Genomic DNA, 8,788 nt, shown 5'->3' with positions numbered 1-8,788 from the left:
CATGCTGGGGTAAGATACGTGCAAGTCGTGTCCCAGAGCTGCTATGAGACACTTGACTGAACCTTTAGTTGATCCGAGGGTTGTTCGATGTGATGATTTTCAGAAGAGGACTTTTCTGGTTTAGGGTAGCAGGAGGATGCCTAAAGTAGTCAGGAGTTTTCACTCGTCACTACCCAATTCCCAAACCCCGCCAATCTTTCTTGTTTTTTGTTAGATCTTTAAACTTAACCAGTTACCCTGGTGAAGAAGGACCGAGTTTAGGGTTTCTACTTCTTCAAATTCTTCCAGCTCTAGATATATGTGGGAAAATGACCTCAGAGTCACCCAGAGTAGCTGCTGTTACCTGTGGGAACAGATGTCTGGCATGAGAACATGTCAACACCAAGCCTTTATTGCTCAAATGTGTTGTCTGGACTGTGATTTCCACTACTGTCCCTGGTGTGCCCTCGGGTTTTGTCCACAGGAAGCCAGTCCGTCTTGGATGAGTCCTCGCTGCTGATCTGCCCCTCATCTGCCCCATGAAGTTTCTCCAGTTCCCTTCCACACTCAACTCCGCTTGCTTTCTTCATTGTTTCAAGCAGCTCCTTTAAATCACAGCTCCCTTAAGCAAGAGAAGCTAAGAGACTAATTACCTTGAGTAACTTTTCCTTGTGGCTTGCTAGTTTAGCTTTTTCTTGTTTCCTGAAGAATAAATAGTTCACAGCCTATCCCTCTTAGCAAAAACAGTTTCTGTTACCCTACTAAGAACAAATTAGCTGCCAGGCGGTGGTGGCGCACACCTTTAATCCCAGCACTCGGGAGACAGAGGCAGGCAGATCTCTGAGCTCGAGGCCAGCCTGGTCTACAAGAGCTAGTTCCAGGACAGGCTCTAGAAACTACAGGGAAACCCTGTCTCGAAAAACCAAAAAAAAAAAAAGAACCAAAATTCAGATACATCCTTAATTGGTACTCAATCCCCAGAGTTATAGGAGGTATTTAATTCAATCTGGGGGCTTGCTTTATGTTTTTCATTCTATTCCTGTTGCTGTGGTAAATGTCCTAACAGAGTAACTTTAAGGGAGAAAGGACTTATTCTGGGCTCACTGTTTCGGGTCACAGTCTATCACTGTGGAGAAATTCAGGCAGGAGATCGAAGCAGCTGGATTGTGGATTGTGCATCCACAATCTAGAGCAGAGAGAAATGAATACACGCATGCTTCCTGGTACTCATCACCTTCTGTGTACTTACACAGCCCAGGATCCCCTGCCTAGGGAATGGTGCTGCCTATCGTGGGCAGTCCTGTCTATATCAGTTAGTGTAAGCAAGATGATTCTCCATAGACATACCAACAAGTCAGCTTCATCTAGAGATCCCTCCTGGAGAGCCTCTTCCCACAGGATTCTAGACTGTGTCAAGATGACAATTAAAACTGTCACCAGAGGTCTTCCTAAAATCCTAGGATGCACTCAAGTGGTGGCTTCAGGTTTTCATTTTACTGCGCTGACAAGGCTTGTCCTCAAGAAACATCCACAACGTCCTGGCAAAGCAGCCAAGTTTTCTCCTCCAGTGCAGGGACCTTATCTTCTTATACTCTTTGTATCCACATAGCATTTATCTCATATAGTATATACATTTAGCTCATTTAGTATATACATATTGATCACTTGATTAGCTACTTAAAATGAGGTATATTTGAGTGTGTCATGGGAATTTATAGCAAAGAGAAATCAGTGTGAGAATTGGATAATATGGGATTTGAACCCACATTACTGAAGTGTGACTAGGAGGGACCAGAACGAGAGAAACAGACAAAGACAATATATGTTGGGAATCCATGACTACAGCTGAGAGCATGGTTGTCCTGGTAACTGGATGTAGTTGAGCATAAACACAGGGAGGCTTATTGATAAAAAGCCTCACATGACAGAGATATTAATACTTTTATCAGTAATAAAAATGTAAATGATATGGGGAGTGATAGTAATCATTCATAACTAATAAGATGATGTGATAACATGAGCTGGAGGCAAGGGACCATTGGAGGGCAGTCATTTGTAATTTATGGGAAAAAGTAAACTAGACAATGTCCTTAGGGCATAACATCCCCACGGGAAAAATAATTTGAAACATAATGATCTTCTTCAGGATTTCTTTTTCCCTGTGATAAAAATGAAATAGCTGATATAACCTGTCTCCGTCTGTGCTGTACAGAAAACTACCTCGGAACCTAAATCACACGGACACTCTACTTTGTGAACTTCCTCTACTTATTATCTGGCTGGTTGTTACCAGGGGTAGTTTTGTTTTTTGAGGTTTGCTCTCATTGTGCATCCTTGGCTGAAACTTGCTACTTAGACCAAGTTGGCCTTGAACTCAGATCCGCCTACCTCGGTCTCCAGGGTGCTGGGATTAAAGGCGTGCACAACTATACCCAGGATCACGAGAGCTTTGAAGGCTGGAGGATGTTTCTAGAATATTCAGCGCTCTATACATTAAAATCTTTTCGTGCTGTCACCATGGTGCCCATGAATATCCTAGCTGATGTTCTCAGGAGCATCAACAATGCTGAGAGAAGAGGCCCTGCTCCAAAGCTTCAGTTCCTCACCGTGATGATGAAGCCTGGTTGCGTTGGTGAATTTGACATCGCTGCTGACCACAGAGTGAGGAAAATCGTTGTGAACCTCACAGGCTGGTTGGACAAGTGTGAAGTGATCAGCTCAATGTGCAACTCAGACCTAGAAAAATGGCAGAACAGTCTGCTCCCATCCCGTCAGTTTGGCTTCATTGTACTGACCACCTCAGCTGGCATCATGGACGATGAAGAGGTAAGACGAAAACACAGGACGGAAAATCCTGGGATTCTTTTTCTAGATATGTAAACACATAAATAAAAAGCATTCATGGGGGGGGGGGGGGAGAACCTCCACATGCGCTGAAATAGTCACTTGTCTCTGCTTTATAATATCAGCAGGTCCAGCGGATTGAAAGCCTTCTTTTAGCCTCTGCAGTCACAGCTCTCCTCTCTTTCTCTCTCTCTCTCTCTCTCTCTCTCTCTCTCTCTCTCTCTCTCTCTCTCTCTGTTTCCCTGTCTCTCTGTCTTTCTCTCTCTCACACACACTTGCATGTGTGCGCGCACACACACATCATAAAAATGCCCAAAGGTCCTTCTTCAAGCTACGAAGGAAGGCTTTACATTTCTTGTCTGGGATTTCTTGTTAGGGATGAGGAAAATTCATGGTTAAGCATGGTGGCACATGCCTGTGGTGTTATTAGTACTTGGGAAGTGGAGATGGGAAAACCAGAAGTTCAAAGTCATCCTTGGCTATATAATGAGTTAGAGATGAGCCTGGACTACCTGAAACTCATGTAAAAAAATATAAAAAGGAGGATGCTGGAGAGATGGCTCAGTGGTTAAGAGTACCGACTGCTCTTCCAGAGGTCCTGGGTTCAATTCCTAGCACCCACATGGCAGCTTACAACTGTTTGAAAATGCAGTTCCACGAGTTCTGACACCGTCACACCCAGTGCACATAAAAATAAAGTTAGATGAATCATTAAAAATATTTTTTAAAAATATAAAAAGAAGGAAGGAAAGAAAGAAGGAAGGAAGAAGAAGAAAAAAGGAGAGAAGAAGGTTGTTTTAGTTTTGTTTGTTTGTAGTAGAGTCTTGCTACATAGCCTGGCTGCTGTTGAACTCTTGGCCCTTCTCCTGCCTCAACTCCTGAATGTTGAGATTGTAGGCAGGGCTAGAAGAAGGAATTGAGAACAGCTTTAAGGCAGAAGGTAGAAAGATGGCTCAGCAGTTAAGCATACCAGCTGCTCTTCCAGAGTATCAAGGTACAATTACCAGTACCACATGGCAGCTCACAATCATGTGTAACTCCAGTTCCAGGGCATTTGACATCCTTTACTGGCTTCTGCAGGCACCAGGCACACAAGTGGTTCATAGGCACACATGCAAGCAAAAAATTCTTACACATAAAATAATAAAATTTCTTTTCAAAAAAAGAGCTTAAGATGTTTCTCTGAGCCAGTATAAATATTCTTCTCTAAAGAGAGAGGTTGTGTGTGTATACATACATACATATATGTATATGTATATACATATACATATGTGTATGTGTGTTTTGAGACAGGGTTTCTCTGTAGCTTTGGAGCCTGTCCTGGATCTAGCTCTTGTAGACCAGTCTGGCCTAGAACTCACAGAGATCTGCCTGTCTCTGCCTCCCGAGTGCTGGGATTAAAGGTGTGCACCACCACTGCCCAGATGAGAGAGGTTAAAGATATTTTTTATTTCTCAGCTTTCACAGTGTGTGCATGATTCCATTCACCAGACTTCAGGGTTCATTTCTGGGGGGACTCTGTTGACCTAACAAAAGGAAGCAGGAAGGCTGGCAGAGGAAATGCCAGTGGTGCTATCCTAACAGTGCTGTTCACAGCTACTGAACCAAGTGCTCATGCATAGCCACACAGCCAAGTGCTACTCCCTAGACAGAAGGAAGCAGAAAGAGGCTGTGGAAAAGAAGGGTGTTCGTCGAGAACTGAGATGTCCTGGCGGACCTTCAATAGCACTCGGTTTGTCCAAGTTGGCCCAGCCCTCCAAGAAGACCAAAGTCATCAAAGTCTGCTGAAAGCTTGTCTGTATGACGTGATGTGCTCCCTTCTGCAGCACGGGGCTAAGATGTCAATTCAAGAGTCTTAGCCCTGTCTACATGTCCTGGCACAATTCTGTCCGAGGTTACCAAGGCGTTACAGGACTTGATTTGCTACGTGTAGCTTCTTGATTTCTGAGTCATTCTCTTCAAATATCTTGGCAGTCTGAGGTCATGTAATCGCTGATGACTTTGTGATTTGCCATAGGGCCCTTTGCTCAGACAGGTTTGACGTGAACCTATCTATCGGGTCTCCGTGGATATCCTTAAGACCATGGTACCTCTTTACAGATCAGCTGTTGCACGGGCCAGAACCTGGAGCAGAACTGTTATATGTTCCAGTTCTTTCCTCTTCTAGTGTTTCTTGGTTTTCAGATATGGTTTTCAGAGAAGAGCATTGAGCATAGGGAAGAGACAAAATGAAAACAAGCCGAGGAAGCAACCTCAGAGGGCTTAGCAATATAGATTCGAAACTGAAGATTTGCACTAGCCATTGCTAACTGAGCCCTAGCGGGTAATTTCTGTGCCATTCTTTCTTCCTTTCCAAAAATAAATTATCAGTTGTGTTCCTATAGAGCAAAAACGAACAAGCCTGAAAGGAAATTAAGACAGTGATTATATTCATAATAACATCGAAAAGAATTAAAGAATTTTGAGTAATTCTGACCAAGGAAATTGAAAGACCTGTAATATACAAAACCATAAAATAGCCAGGCGGTGGTGCATACCTTTAAATACTTGGGAGGCAGAGGCAGGTGGATCTCTGAGTTCAAGATCAGCTTGGTTTACAGAGCTAGGGGTTACATGGGGAAATCCTGTCTCGAAAAAAACAAAACACAACACAAAACAAAAACCCCACAAAACAGGGGCTAAAGAGGCATCTCAACAGTTAAGAGCATTTGTTCTTGAAAAGACCCAGGTTCAATTCCCAGCACCCATAGGGTGGACCAACTCCAGTTCCAGGAATCCTCATGTAGTCTTCTGATGCCCTTGAGTTCCAGCACGCACATGGTACATGTATATACACACTCTGGCACATACGCATACACATAAAATAAATGAATAGATATTTAAAACTCAAAATACTAATGAAAGGAATTAAAAGAGCCTTAAATCAATGATCAAAGTAGGAAATCTCAGCATGGTTAAGGTATTAATACTGAACTACAGATTTGACATTTTCCCTAAAAAAATTTCAACAACTTTTCCAGGCCTTGTAACCCAGGCCTGTAATGTCAACTCCCAGGAGGCTGAGGTGTAAAGATCATAAAGCAAGGTCTGCCTGGACTGCAGAGAAACTTCAAGGCTAACCTGGGAAAGAACTAAACATTTTTTAAGGACTAGCTAGGACTGCAGTTCAGAGGTAGAATGACTTCCTAGCGTGTCCAAGGCTCTGGAGAGAATCCCCAGTACTGAAAACTAATTAATTAAGGGGCTCCGAGCAAACACATTGGAGGAGTCACTCTTCTCAGTGTCAAAGCTCTTCTAATTAAAACACCACGGAGAGGGGAAGTGTGGAGAGACGGCTCAACAGTTAAGAGCACACATGGTGGCTGACAACCATCCAGAACTCCGGTCGCAGGGGATGGGACAGCCTCAGCTGAACTCAACACCAGGCTTGCACTGCTGCACACATGCAGTCAACACGTGCGAAACTCCTAAAAGTAAATAGATAAAAGCAAATCTTTTTATCTTTTATCTCTATGGGCACATGTTTCTGTGTACCATGTACGTTCATGTACGGAGACCAAAAGAGGAAGAGGAATTCACTGGAACTAGAGCCATGGCCAGGTAGGAGCCGATATGTGATACTGGGAATTGAACTCGGTTCTCTGAAAAAGGAGCAACTGTTCTCATCACTGAGCCACCCCTCCAGCCCCAAATAAAGTTCTTTAAAAAACTGGGCTGGGCAGTGGTGGCGAACACCCTTAATCCCAGCACTTGGGAGGCAGAGGCAAGTGGATCTCTGAGTTCGAGGCCAGCCTGGTCTACAGAGTGAGTTCCAGGACAGTCAGAGAGCTACAGAGAAACCCTGTCTGGGCGGGGGTTGGGGGAAAGTGGTATCAGAATAGGACAGACATACAATAGACTAGACATACAGACTAGAATAGAAACCTTAGAAATAAAACCCTTTACATCTGTGGCTATTTTGTTTTTCTCTAATTGGTCATTTGAGTCACGGTCTCAGCGTATATTCCTGTCTGGCCTGAACCCACAGAAATCTGCCTTCCTCTTCCTCACAAATGCTGGCATTAAAGGCAAGTAACACCTTGCCTACTTTGTCTATTTGCTTTCAATAAAGGCACCAACAGCAATTCGTGAGAAAAGACATCTTTTCAACAAACAGTGCTGGGGAAACCTGACAGTCCTGTGCAAAAGAATGGAGCTGGCCTGTTACCTGAAGGTGTGTGTTTTTAACGTGGCTTATCTCTGCCAAAATTCACACCGAGGCTTGCACCTCACTGAACATTCGGGTGACGGTGATGAGGTGGTGCAAGGGAGCAATGATGAGGTGCTGGGGAGGTTAAGAGATGTGTGGTCAGGAGGCTCCACTGTCATGAGTGGATCCATATGTTCTCAGTGATGGTTTGTTCTTTGAAGCTGGGTCAGGTCTGGTGGAGCTGGGTCGGGAAGGTTGTTCTAAACCAAGTTCAACTTCCACAGCCTTCTCCTTTGCGCTGTCTTCTCATGGCCCCTCCCTTTCTCCCCATCCAGCACATTCTCTTGCCATGTGACACAGCATGATTGGGCCGCTCAAAGAGCCAAAATAAAACTCCTTTCTGTATAATTTAATCAGTTATACCTATTTTTTTACAGCAGCACACAAAAAACTATTGTGTACAAAATACACACACACACACACACACACACACTCAAAATGGAGCAAACTCCTTAAATACTACAGAAAATCTGCCTGGTATTTGATTTGGCAATGGAAATTCCATGGCCATGATACCAAAAGTATAGGCAATGAAAGAAAAACCAAATAGACTGGACTTTATCAAAATTAAGAGCTTTGGGAACCAGAAGAATAGCTCAATAGTGGAACATGTGCATAGCATTTACAAGGCTCAAGTTTCAACCCCCAACACCAAAACAATAATAACAATTGTTATTATAACAGCAGGTCTTGGGATGTAACTTAATTGGTAGAGTGCTTGCTTCTCATGTACAAAGCCCTGGGCTTGATCTACAGAAACACACAAACTTTATTTATTTATTTATTTATTTATTTATTTATTTATTTATTTATTTATTTTTGGTTTTTCGAGACAAGGTTTCTCTGTAGCTTTGGTGTCTGTCCTGGAACTAGCTCTTGTAGACCAGGCTGACCTCAAACTCACAGAGATCCACCTACCTCTGCCTCCTGAGTGCTGGGATTAAAGGTATGCACCACCATCGTCCAACAAACAACACACAAATTTAATGTGCATAACTATATATGTTGTGGAATAATCTTTTTGCATACTGTGATATGTGTCACTCTGATTGGTTTAATAAGAAGCTGAACAGCCAATGGCTAGGCAGGATTTTGGGGGCAGAGAAAACACTGGGGAGAAGGGCAGAGTCACAGGGAGACACCAGGACTCAGGGCAAGCAGCATGGGCCTTATAAAGTAAAGGTTACTAAGGCATGAAAAGAATGTAGATTAATAAAATTAAGCTAATTTAAGTTATAAAAGCTAGTTAGAAACAAGCCTAAGAGCAGTGGAGACGCACACACGCCATTAATCCCAGCACTTGGGAGGCAGAGGCAGGCAGATCTCTGTGAGTTCCAGGTCTACAGAACGAGTTCTAGGACAGTCAGGGGTACACAGAGAAACAAGCCTAAGCTGCCAACCAAGCTTTCATAATTAATAATAAGTCTCCATTAATAAATCAAATATTAGAGTAAAAAAAAAGTCTCCATGTTGTGCTTTGGGAGCTGAGTGGCGGGACAGAGAAGGCCACCTACATATGTATACATTTAGTTATACCATATGTATATGTATAACTATACTGAAACTATAATTCCAGTACTTGGGAAGTGGAGGCAAGGGGATCAAAAGTTTAAAGTTATCCTTGACTATATAGTAAATTCGAGGCCAGCTGGGCTACACAGATCATGTTTCAAAAAAGTAACAAAAAGAATTAACTTGTGCAAATCAAAGGACACT

The 8,788-nt window shown here is 43.1% G+C and overlaps 1 pseudogene; it reads left to right on the top strand.

Annotated features, from left to right (window-relative positions):
* Window positions 1-2,496: 2,496 nt before the first annotated feature.
* On the top strand, window positions 2,497-2,851 carry LOC119808220 (annotated as a pseudogene).
* Window positions 2,852-8,788: the final 5,937 nt, after the last annotated feature.

Source organism: Arvicola amphibius, chromosome 2 (assembly GCF_903992535.2).
Source record: "Arvicola amphibius chromosome 2, mArvAmp1.2, whole genome shotgun sequence".
NCBI lineage: Eukaryota > Metazoa > Chordata > Mammalia > Rodentia > Cricetidae > Arvicola > Arvicola amphibius.
This window is presented reverse-complemented; position numbering and strand designations above follow the sequence as displayed.